At 40.2% G+C, this 13,474-nt stretch overlaps 1 long non-coding RNA gene across 1 annotated transcript in view; it reads right to left on the reverse strand.

Annotated features, from left to right (window-relative positions):
• Positions 1-613: 613 nt before the first annotated feature.
• Positions 614-13,474, reverse strand: part of LOC143105628 (uncharacterized) — a 34,695-nt gene continuing 21,834 nt past the window's right edge. Inside the window, exons 2-3 of the long non-coding RNA XR_012983510.1 lie at positions 1,184-1,256; positions 614-940 (exon numbers count right to left, since the gene is read on the reverse strand). This is a non-coding gene — a long non-coding RNA (uncharacterized LOC143105628). The remainder of the gene's footprint in view (positions 941-1,183; positions 1,257-13,474) is intronic.

The raw sequence follows: 13,474 nt of genomic DNA on the forward strand, positions 1-13,474 counted from the left end.
ATTGGACAGTGTAAATGATACTCTGTAGGAGTACATTTTACACCCGTTTCGGTGTATATATGGGTCCAAGTGTCCAGTGTTCTCCCAACACTGGACACTAGAGTTAAAATATTAACACTATCACAGAGTTAAATTTCTAACACCACAAGTGTTCAAATGCACTCTTTCAGAAGAATCATTTGACACTACTTTGAGTAACTTCAACACCTATAATAGTAACTTCTGCAACACTGAAATAATAAAATGAAAGCTCTGATTCAGTGTCCTTTCAGCACCTGATAAGGTAAAATGTACCATTTTAAAGAAAATATTTATCCCCAAAATATAAAGAAATACAGATTGAGAGTACCACTTACTCTTATGCAGAAATTATGCAACACTGTTAGGTTTGTACGCTCACCAAAATAACATTTAACACCTATGACTACAAAACAATATTAACTCATTCAGAAATTATTTTACACCAATAGATTTAGACAACAACTCACGGTTCAACATATTTCATTTCAAACCTGTCAAGACAGTGTCAAAAAAGCATTACAATGTTTGGATAAAATCCACGAAAAAGACCAAAAAGACGACATGTGAATACATTGTGCCAATCATCTGATGTGTTGTGAATACACGGTACCAATCATGTGTTGTGATCTCGCCGCTGGAGCGAGGCCGGTGTTGTGAAGCCTTGCACACGCGCAGTTCTGCCCGAAATAGATGCCCGATAAGGGCCCAAAATGTGTTGCAATATGACCGCAGAGTGGAGGGACTTGCCTAAAGGACTTTGGTGTATCATAAAATGGTGTTTGGGAATCAAGAGTCCAACATGGGTGTCTTGGTGAGGTTCTTGGATCCTTTGATGATTTCTGGCTTCAGAAAAATTCCCCACTTCCATAAATTGAGAGAAAATATCTTCTCCAAACAGTAGCTGGAAGTCCTGCAGCACCTATTTTCACCATGACAGACAAAACAAGAGTTAGGTCAAAACAAGGTAATTTGATATAATAATACAGTGATCAAATGTTTTATACATCACACATAGTTTAAAATGTTCTAATACACGGCTACATTTACTGCTGCTGTCAAAAATGCATTGTTTTACCTCTTGTAATTCCTGATTCTTTGACAGGAAAAAAGAAAAAAGGTATCAAATTTTAATTGTAGATATTCATATAATTTAGGACCTTACCTTGCTCCAGAAATCCTTATTAGAAAAGTCCATTATCCAGCTTCATCCAGTCCACCACTTCTTTCTTGATATCCTTTAAAAAAAAAAAAACGTTAACACATTTCACAAAAAGAAACCTTCGTGCAAACGGCAAGTTAAAACTTGACCAGCGGTTATATTCACCTGTATTGACAACACTAACTTCAAATTAGTGATGGGCGAACGAAGCCTTGTGAAGCTTTTGAAGCTTCTTCCTGATTGTATCGCAAAATGATCCGAAGCATCAAAGCATTGAAGACAACACAGTGACATCTGGTGGTCAGCAGAAATGACAGCGGCTATGAATTCGACACAACCGAACGAAGCTTACAACATGAACATGAGGAACAGAATGGACACATGGTATGAGATGACTGAAAATTAAATTAATTAATTAGAACTAAGGTATAATGTTTGAATATAGCCTAGTGTGTTCAGCGTTTGAATTTACGTGTATTCAGTTGGTTTCAACAAACTGCAGCAAGAAATGCAGCCGTCTGCTATGTGGCAATAGCCTATCAATTTACTTTAAATAAATAAAGTGTAGGACTTATCCAATAAACTGTCATAGCCTACTCATAACCAAGAGGCATTATTTAGACGAAATTGTGAATTTCCAGAGCACACTTGGCAATCGACTCCTAAGGACTTTCCCCTAAAGATGGCAGCAAAGATGGCAACATTTCCGGAAAGGTACTGGCTTGATGAAATTCATTCTGGACTCTCTATCCGACCACATAAAGATCTCGGGATACTTCGGTTTGGCTTTAGGGACCCTCTACTCACTACCACGTAAGTGTAATGTTGTTTGGAACTGTAGAAGAGGTATACAAATAGCGTTTTGTAGCGGCGAAATAATATGCCCTTCTCACTTCCACGCTAACGAGTTTTGACTAAAAACGGTAAAATCGAACTTTCTCAAAACACATCCAAATGACATAATTTTGATGTCAACTCAACGTATGTACTCCCAATCATCCGTAAATTGATCTAAAGTGCATTTTACTCCGGATAATTCCTTTAAGTTTAAACATGCACAACAGGAACGTTAAAAGAAAGTTACAAATGCTGGGCAAAGAAAACTCTTCAGATAAACTACATCTTGCATTTCACCTTACCTTTCTTTCGCTGAAGTCAGGCAGCCATTGTTCTCAGGCGACTCCACTTATCCAGACAGAGACGTCCGACGACGTAATATGCGAACTCTAAGTACTCAATCATATTATAGACACCATGGGAGTTTGTGCAGTAAAAATAAACTCTGGACCAACACTGGCAAAATAATGGACACCGCTAAAACTATATAAAACACACTGACAAGTGTACAAAATCCTCAATATACTCCACAGTGTAAAAAATTATACTCTTTAACCTCATACTCTGGGACAATAACACTCTGGCATTTTCTGTGTACATCACACAGTTTTTCTGATTGTTGTCCAAGAAACTAGTGTCTAAGCTTTCCAAAGAGGTCAGGCATTTGATTATAGGCCATGTAGGAGGCAAGTATGTAGGAGCAATGATCTAGTAGATGATGTACAATGTCGGGCAAAATACTCAAAATGCGGGCGTATGCTTAAGAATTTTATATAACAACGCCAATTTTATGGTAAACAAACTTGTAATAGCAATCGTTCACCTAGCATATACAGCATAGACGTAGCAAGTTGCTACTGAGAAATCCAGCGTTGCAACTTCGGGAACGGCGGCGCAACACATTTCGTGAGAATCGTGAAACATTAGGCTTCCTTGACAGTAGATAGTTCTTTGGAGATAGTTTTTGCCTGTTGTTAATCCTTCACCTCCACAACACAACAAAAGAACAAGTCATGAGAAGACTGTAGAGGGAGCTCTACAGTAGGCAAAAATACCTAAACCTGCATAGTGTAAACCGCTGTCATGTCATGTGTGTGTGTGTTTTTATGTGTCTGAGCGTGTGTGTGTGTGTGTTCGCTTGTGAGAGGGTGTGTGGAGGCATTTTGAAAGTGGGTGGGACATTGCAGTGGAGGGTCCTCCCCCATAAAAAAAATGTTTGGACTAGACACAATTTCATGAATTCTGGTACATTTGAACAGGTTATTTAGATACTTCTACATAACAAAATAAAGCTATTAATTCAAAGACTAATTTGGAACCAGCTTTAACTCATTGAATGCCAAGCTGTTTTCGGGAGCTTTGTCCTAGAGTGCCAGCAATCTAGACCATTGTTGATGATTTTTGTACAACCACAGCATATTCTGTGTTATAGCTATGAACACATGCAATAGCTCGATTAAAAGGTGAGACTTTAAGCTCTCGGTGGGTGCAAACCGTGTATTTCTACACGCCTCTGTTCCTGAGAAATCCCAAGCTAAATAGTGGCTAGTTTTCACCAAAATCGCTGTTTTTTTCTAGAAATGGAGATATAACGTCTTTCATGAAATATGAAGTGTTGCCTGTTACTTACTTGTGTGAACTTTCCGGGAAGTGATCAGCGAGACCTGGCGAGACTGCCACCTAGTGATAGACCCACGAAAATGGCCTGGTTTTGACCTGACGTGCATGCGTCACTGATTCGACCCAAATCGGCAACCGAGTTATGATTAAATGTCCAGATAAAATGTCCAGATTGTGCGTTTTCATGAGTTTCAGGATCGTCATATATATATTTCATTTCCATTCATCACAGAGTTCCCAAAATCACATATAAGGTGTGTTGGAGTGTCTAGTTTCGTAATTTAAAAAAAAAGAAGCTAAAAACGTAATATTACGTTTTTGGCACTCAATGAGTTACCTTGTGGTATAGTTAACCATGCAGTTGCAATATCTGTTAGATTCATTTATTTAAGCGAACTTTAGCACAACTGCCCACAAAGTACTGCTTGCTGGCGAATTGCTAATTTCAGTAGGCTGCTTGAAACACCGACTATCAACATAGAGGACGAGTTGACCAATCACAGAGGGGTCTGCAGGGGTACGCCGTTGATTTGAGGCAGAAGCATAAAACAGGCTTAAAGGATAATTCCGGTATTTAGCACACTGTAAAATCCAATAAGTAAACCTTACCTAAAAAAAACATGGAAACCGATTGCCTTGAAAAATCAGACTAAAGTGGACTGGGATTGTAAAACTGATCTTACAAGCAATTCCTTAGTGTAGTGTATTAACACTACAGCAAATTCCTCTTTAACCTACCTAGGTATTGCAAGTGAAGTGTACCTTAGTTTTTATTCATAAAACTGATGTTCTGAAGTTGAGGTAACTAATCAACCAATTCCTCAAATCTGGAATATGTAGTAACATTTACTTGAACAGCAAGTTAATCTTACTTGGTGAAACCATGGAAACCGATTGCCTTCAATTTAGCAAGTAAATATTACTCTTATACACAAGTTTGAATAAAAATAGCCTACATTCTAAAATAATGACATTTACAATTGCATCAGGTACAAATACGGCTTTTAATTATTTATTATTCTTGTAAAAACAACAAACTTTTGTCCGGAGTAAAAAAACATCTTAAAATGTCTTAAATGGCACAATTTAGCTGTAGCAACAACCTACATCTTCCTTTTTTCTCCTTGAACATTTTATAAAAATCTTCTTTAAAAGGCCTGAAACTAAAATATACACACTTTAAGTATCTCAGTAGCCTGTACCAAATGAAAAATACTGTCTTCTTAAAGGGATATTCCACCATTTGGAGAATTACACTCATTTCCCACCTCCTCTTGACTTAAACAATTGATTTTTACCTTTCTCCAGTTCATCCAGCCGTTCTCTGAGTCATAGCCGTGGGAAGTAGGGGTGCTGGGGGTGCGGCAGCACCCCCTGCAGGAAAGCACGCGTATTTATATGTCATACCACAAATTAACAAAACAAACCTGAGGGAGATATCATATGACGCTAGCTTTATGGTACGACAATATGCCATATTAGGTAGGCTAGCTGAATATTACCGTGAGTTTCCCAAGGAGCTGAACACGGGCCGCCTCAATCTTCAGTTTAAAATGATGCATAGTGTTATCGGGGAGTCTCGGTGCACCACGGTGAAAGGTGGCATGGATATTAAGTAAGCTCCATCCACAAACAAGAGCTCTCTTCAGCGAGGTAGATGAACTTATTCATCTGTGTCTTTGCATGCCTGTTTCAGTGGCCTCCTCCGAGCGTTCTTTCTCTTCTTTTTGAAAGTGTAGGTTAAAGGCTACACTGTGCGTTTATGATGTCAGCATTTGTTGTAGGCTATATTTGTGATATGTGGATCAATTTAATGTAGGCTAGCCTATGAATATTGCGTTGTGTAGGCCTATGTTATGCATATGTTTTGAGTCAATGTGTTCTGTCTAATATGCTGTGTGAGTATTTAGCCTGTTTTGACACCCATGTCAGAAGCGTCAATAATTATTACGTTTTATTAATGTTGGTGTTAAACATTTTTATATTTCTCGTGTTCACCGTCGATTTCGGTGCAAGGCTACAGCAACTTTGTTACCTTACTAGTGTAGCGTCAGATAGCAGACGGTTACTTTGTTTGCGTTAGTATCAATCTGTGGTTTGCGACATTTTGTCGCATTTTTTCTGTAGTGTAGCCATAATGTTCTTGACAGTGATGTATGCCAGTGCTGTGTGTCATGCAATGCCAGTATGCTGTTGTCCATTAACAGAGAAAGGCGTTTAAATAAAATACAATAACTTTTTTTAACCCCCCCCCCCCCTCCGACTAAAGCACCCCCAACCAAAACTCACTTCCCACGGCCCTGCTCTGAGTCTGGCGATACCACTTTTAGCTCCAGCCTAGCATAGATCATTGAATCGAATTAGTCCATTAGCATCTCGCCTGCTAGAATCACGTTTAAAAGTGACTAAGATTTCCGGTAATTTTCCTTTTTAAAACTTGTCTCCAGAAAGTGTAATAAGACCAACGAAAAATCAAATGTAGCGATTTTCTAGGCTGATTTGACATGGAACTATACTCTCATTCGTTAGCCGATGTTACCAACAGCTGGGGGTGCCTCGGCATCGGCCTAGCCATGCAAATAAATCACTGTTTTACAGCATTTACGAGGCTCAAAATATCTCCACAGTCCTTGCGGTTTGCGTTGCCTCAACGTGAAGTTACAATATTTTAGAGGTGCATGTCGAGCTACGGCGGAGGGGTCGGAGAGGGGTTCGCGGCGACGCAGAGGGGTCTGCGGGGGTACGCCGTCGATTCGATAATGCCCGTATGTGTGCTGCTGCGAGGAGGAGGTAGCAATAAAAACCTGAGATTCATTGCAATTTGCAATCAAGTGGAATGGATTTGACTTGATGAAGCACTAAACAGATGCTGAAAACAGCACTGGTATTTCGCACAGCAAAAGTGTGTGTGTGTGTGTGTGTGGCGGGGGTTGTCCAAACTAACAATGTGTGTGTGCGTGTGTGCATGAAGAAAAAATAAAATGAATAAATAAATAAATAAAAAATCTGGAAGAAAAAAAACTCTGACTAAACAGCTTCGCTGCGCGGCGGTCGTTATCATGAACTCAATTCAGCTCAAACTAACGCCTCTGACTTATGCCAGCAACCATCTCACTTTGATAATAAACTACATTTTGGTATATACAGCAAGAATAACATAATTTGGCTGAAGCAATGGGGAGAAATCTTATGCAAAGTGTTATCCCCTAAGACTGTGCCCATTGCTCAAATCTATGGTCATGTAATGTCGAATGTCAGAGTAATTACATTCAAAAACATACCTTAATGATACACCACAATTTGTAAAGCAACGAAGATTAAAAAGAAAAACACAATATATCAGATGGATCAGAAGAGTAATTGGTAAGGAAGAACAAGATTGTTCGATGGCCGCTTCTTTTCTAAGATGGCCACCAGATGACGGCATGGCACTGCACTTCAGGCCTTATTTGGGTGTAAAGCAGTGGTTCAGGCCTTATTTGGGTGTAAAGCAGTGGTTCTCAGGCCTTATTTGGGTGTAAAGCAGTGGTTCTCAGGCCTTATTTGGGTGTAAAGCAGTGGTTCTCAAAGTGTGTGGAATAGAGACATGACCGGTGGGGCGCAATGAACAGGAGGAAAGTTTTTTTTTTTTTTAATAATGCCTTTAATTTCTGACAAGGAAGATCATAGATTCGAAACAAAACAGCCATACACAATCATAGGAGTCATAAACAGACTGACATATGACTTGAAATAAGCCTAACATTTGATCTAGAGGACCAAGACGTGGAACCAAAATGCGAAAAAAAAAATTTGAACATTACCATTTTGCCGGGTTGATGGGGTCAGGTAGGGCTTGAAAATTCCACACCTCCAAAGTGGGGAATGACAGAGGCACGCGCCTCCACTGAGGCAGACAACTGTGTTACTTTACTGTATACTCAGCAATATACTAGTTTATTAGCTTATAGTGGGCAAAACAGCCATCACAATAACTATTTTGGAAAAACAGTGATAACGCTAACAGGATCACTGATGATAAAAGACAATTGTAATTGTGAGTTAGCCTTTTTTCAAAAAGGAATAAATGACTGATGTTAATTTTGTGTTGTTTCAGATTGACCATGGAGATGACTGAGGCATGAAGACAGCCTGAATATCGATGGGAACAGTGGAACTTAAACTGAATATCGATGGCAACAGTGGTACTTAAACTTTGTCTGGGATTGCACTTCTACAGTCAGGTTGTTGATATAAATAAAAAATAATAAGACACTTATGTATAAAAAAAAAATTTCCCTATTGTGTTTGTAGCCTAGCTTATGCTGTTTATTAGTTATTAGTACGTTACGAACTTGTAGCCTGGGTGAACCTAAACAAACCTGTTAGCAAATGGGTAGCCTATTACAAACAGATTTTTCTGGCTAATTACCAATCACATTTCACATGTCAATAAAGCCGGCTGATATCTGATAAACGGGTCCGTACCACACATTGCATATGATAAGAAGATCTGGAACACGTAAGTAACACGGAGTATCATACGGAACTGGGCCAGTGTAACCTAGCGTTCATGGGTTTTGGAAAAACCTTTCTCCGAGTGAAAACTAGTGTTGACGAACTGACCGAAGTGTCGGTTAAATAACCCGGTTCGTGTCACTGAGCCGGGAGAATCGAGTGCCAAACGTCAAAAACCGACTCAGTGTTCCTAACTAGTGTTGTCACGATACCAAAATTATGACTTCGATACGATACCTGCCATAAATATCACGATGCTCGATACTAAAACGATACTACGGCGAAATCCTAAGATATCTGGAGAAGAAAGGACTCATACCTCCTCCAAGTGTATTGAGTCATTTGTGTTGAATTTGGTGCACTTTTGTAGTGTGTAGGTCAATTCTGGGTTCTAAACTTCCTACATAATTATTATTTTTATAGTCAGTAAAATAGTAGGCCTACTTTGTGTGATTAAGTCCTTTATTGTTTGTTATAGTTAATTTACATTGTGTTGTGGCAATAAAGTAGCTTTAAATAGCCAAACTAGGCTAGATCAAGGTCAGTGTTAAAATTACTGCATGCAAATCACTGAATGCTATGCAGAGGGGCCTAATCTTTAGGCCATCTGATGTACAGTATAGGCTACCCTAGGCCTTCCCGTGTTCATGGGATTTCTTTGACAGTTGCAAAGGGGAAAATGTGAGGATAGTCTTCTTTGTGCCCAGTGTACAAGTACGACGTTCCAACCACTCAGGTCTTCATCAGATAGGCCTACACCATTACCTGTTGCAATATATCTGTGTGCATTCCTACATTACGTCTATTTCTTTGATAACATGATTTGCTACCACTTACTGTAACAATAAGCCGCTATTATTATTAGGACTCAACACGCTTTGGTGGTGTTATGCTGTGGGCTTTAATTAGCGCATTTCGGGTAGCCTATCCTATATCTGGGCAATAATTATTGAACAAATTGCAGTCTACATGCCATGACAAATATTACCAGTAGTAGGCTGCTACTGACCGAACATGAAATAGATCGTTTACAAGTTATGGTTATTCTGGCGCGAACATTGCGCTTTCATCACGTTAGCACCCTATGATTACAGCTTGTTATGTCTCGTCAAAATGATTACAGCTCTGTCTCGTCAAAATTCATTGATGAAGGAAGGTTCGCTTTATCCCAGAGAACCATACTTGTTTCAATTAGGCTAGACTAAAACATAAGAGAAGAACTTGGCACTAACCATGTAGTCGTGTTTTCTATAGCATATTCGTTAACCTGTCGTTCTTTGAACTCTTTAAAAATGTTGGGATATATCTGCGAGGTGTTTAGCCAAGTTCCATGCGTAGCCTACTGCTTTTAAATTACTTTGTGTACCTGATGGCTTGCCTTCACGCGATGTATCCGAAATAGTTGCAGATTTCACTGCACCTTTTGTTTTATCCACAAGGCCTAGAACTGTCGGCAAAGAACTATGTTGACGTTGGCTGCGCACTCACTCACTCAGAGCTGCCTGCTTGACACGCCCACTTGCCTAGATGCGTGCAAGGAGCAGTGGGAGCAGCAGTTGACACAGACACAGAACGTTATTATTTTAATAAAGTATCGATTCTAAAAACGTCTGAAATCGTATCGTTTTTTGCGTGAAGGCATCGCGATACCTTTTTAGTATCGATACACCGTGCAACACTATTCCTAACATCATTCATTTTCACATACACTGGCTTGATTGGCTGTGCTCGAGTGTTCTCGTCGCTACTCTTTCATCGTATCGCTTATTAGCGCCTCTACTGGAGTGGTAGTATAATCAGTCAAACTATGATGAGCCTGTATGGCTCTGGGCCTCATAACCGTGGCTGCCAAAGGAGTCAAACAGTTTGCTAGGTTCTCCGGTCCTCGTAACCGTGGCTGCCACACGAGTCAAACAGTTCGCTAGGTTTTCGGCAAGTTGTAATCAACCGATCACATAAGCCTTTCTAGTGCAAACTAGATGCTTATGTTCATGGAAATTTTATCGATGGGAAAGTATTATATCACATACCTACAAATACACATAGGCCTAATGTTATCTTAGTAGTCATGTTAAATAAATGCTTAGAAGTGAATGACAGGCTGCAGGCTGTCACGAGGAGACAGAATGAGACCGAATGTAACCGTGCAACAACCGCTGTACCCTTTATCTTGTCTTGGTTCTCGGCAAGTTTGATAGAACAAGTTCATACCAGCCTTGTTAGTGCATCGTAGCCTAGATGATTTATTCATGGCAATTCACACATTATCGATGGGGAAGTAGGCCTACATCTCATATTAGCCTACACGTCATATTATCTTAAAGTTATAAAGTTAAAGAAGTGAATGTTGAAGACCGTGCCAGGCTGAACGAGACCGTAATCGAGGGTGAGTCTAATGTTATCAAACGGTCTAGGTTCTCGACAAGTTAGTTATTAACCAAGCCTTATTCTAGTATCATAGATGATTGTGTTCATGGCAATTTACACATTATTGATGGGGAAGTAGCCTACATCACATAAGCTTCAAATAGGCTACACGTTATCTGGGTAGCCTAGTTATAAAGTTAAATGTTGCTGGCTTCGTTTGTCACGAAGAGACCGCGCATCAGGCTACTTAGCCTACTAAACGAGACCGTAACCGAGGTATAGGCTATGAGTCTATGTAATCAAAACGGTTGGCTAGGTTCGCGGCAAGTTATTAATCATGCCTTGTTTTTAGTGCATCGTAGATGTGTTCATGGCCATTCATATATCGATGGGGAAGTTCATCACATAGCCTACAAATACACGTCATGTTGTCTTTGTAGTTAGAAAGTTGAATGTTAGAGAGGTGAATGTTGCTGGCTTCATAGTAGGTTCACGAAGTGACCGCGCGCCAGGCTACTGAAGGAGACCGTAACCGAGGGTATGAGTCTCAAACGGGTGTTATCGCAAGTTTGAGTTAGCCTATCAACCGATCGCAGAAACCTATTTATTTCTTGTGCATCTTAGGTGATTGTGTAGCCTACATAGAGGTTCATAGGCTACATTACCGATGGATATAAAATACAAATACACGTCATGTTATCTTGGTAGTTATGTTAAATTAGATGTTTGTTGGTAGGTAGGCTGTCACGAGGAGACTGTCGTGCTAATGCATGAGTAATCAAACGGGTGTCTAGGTTCTTGGTAAGTTGAGTTATCAACTGATCCCAAAAGCCTTTATGTTTCGTGCATCTTGGAATTGTTCATTGAAATTCATATCCTAAATTACAAAGGGGGGAAATATTATATGACATAGGCTATATTATCTTGGTAGTTAAGTTAAATGTTAGAAGTGAATAGGCTATTGGTAGGCTCACAGGAGACCGCGCACAGCTGACTACTGAACAAGACCGAATGTAACCATGGGCAGTGCTTGAGTCTAGTGTAGGTCAATATTAGTGTGTATGTCAGCTAATTTCAGAGACATGGAGAGCATGACATTTGCAGCTTGAGGCTACATGTCTTGGAGCGAATATGTAACGCGCGATATACCCCCCCCCGTCGCGCAAACCGGTGACCGAATCTATTAACTCGGTAGGCCAACCAACGACCGTCCGGTTGAACCAACTTGCGTATAAGAGTCGGTTGTCCCATCACTAGTGAAAACATCATCATTCCGCGTCATTCACGTCACTTAATGTGTGAGTCAGAGGTCGGAAACTGGGACTAGATTTTGATAACAGAGTTGCCCAGTTAGGGGCTCGTCATCACTTTTGTCGTCACGTTGTAGTTCGTTTGTAGTCCATGTGGCCTTTCATGTCCAATACTTTTAATGTGAACTTGGGAATTTGCCGTTTTTGTCACTTGAAAGCTGCATATCTTTCTTTCACGAGCATCTTACACTATATTTTAAGCAAATACAGTTGTTTGTTTAGGATTAGTGAGTGTATGTTTTAACCTTTGTTGTGGCATCCGTGTTTGTCACACATTCCGATGGCAAAGCACATGAACACTTGCTGTCGGAAAAACAAAGTAGTAGGGCTGTCACTTTACGTTCGAAAATCGATTGCACAATCGATTGGACCAAACAACACAAGTTTCGAAAACTAAAATAGGGAATCGATTTTAACCAAATATGAACACTATTAATTTTAAACGAATTAAACAAAATTCACAAACAAGAATATAAGAATATAAAAGAATTCCGAAGTGCAGTAAGCATTGCGAAAGCTAAAAAGAAAATTCCCACCAATTTTACGCACCGGAAACAGCTGTTTCAATCAGCTGCTGTGCTGCTCGGGTTTTGCCAAAAATGGAGGACAACGCGATCAACCTGTGCGACATGAGAGAGAGGAGTGATAGGCCCTAATAACTTGAGGAGTTCGGTGTGGAAGTACTTCGGATTTTTGGTATATCAAACTATGGAGAAGAACAAAGCGGTAGGCTATGCAAACTGTGCAATGGAGTTCTACGTAGGCGAAATTTGTTTGACATTTCTAATCGTAAACACAGCTACGTTGAAGCCTGCAGTAATGTTTGTCACTGATGTAATGGCAGGATACTCGGCTTATTGTTTTTCGAGAATGTAGCACTACTGTTTGTCATTGTGCACGAATCTTCACGCCAATAAATCATCAGAAATATTGCTGGCTTGCGTCTACAAGCACCCTCTTTACGTTCGTCCTAATGCCTGTTATTTTTTTGTGGATTGGCCTATATTTGGCGTTGAAAATGGAAACGTCTTTAGACATGAAAAATCGATTTTACAATCGATTCCATGAACACTTATGTCTCAATAATCGAACAGGATTTTTTCACAAAAGTGACAGCCCTACAAAGTAGCCATGGGGGCGGTCCTTGTCATTCTGAGGTGCTCTGAATGCACCATAAGACCTGAGACCGTGCAGCCTGCACGTTCACAACAGACACGCCCACTTCAGCCCTGCACAGCTTCCCCGGAGTATTGGCTACACCTGGGACTAATCACTAATTAACCTGCCCTTTATATTCACTTGAAGCACCTCACACCAACGTGAGGTATTGTTGTTTGTGACTCTACTAGCCTACTGGTTAATTCTGAACTCTCGTTTTTGACCTGTTTGCCTGACCTTGGATTACTCTTTTGGATTCTCCCTTGGATTGTTTATCGGACTTGTGACCTGCTGCCTGAACTTTATTAAATTAACTTGCTCGCTGCATTTGAGTCTGAGGTTCATTCATTACAGCCAGTCTTAGCCCTTATTGGCACCAGATCCGTCAAATGGATCCAGAAAAAATTTGGACCGATGTGTGTTTGGACGCCGGATCAGGTCCATTATGCAGATCCGTGCCGGATGATGTGGTAGGTGTGGCCCAGTTCCGCCCCAGTGTATTTTT

Source organism: Alosa pseudoharengus, unplaced genomic scaffold (assembly GCF_046254945.1).
Source record: "Alosa pseudoharengus isolate Yale_2024_CS ecotype anadromous, Long Island Sound unplaced genomic scaffold, YU_APseudo_1.1 YU_APseudo_1.1_scf_6, whole genome shotgun sequence".
NCBI lineage: Eukaryota > Metazoa > Chordata > Actinopteri > Clupeiformes > Clupeidae > Alosa > Alosa pseudoharengus.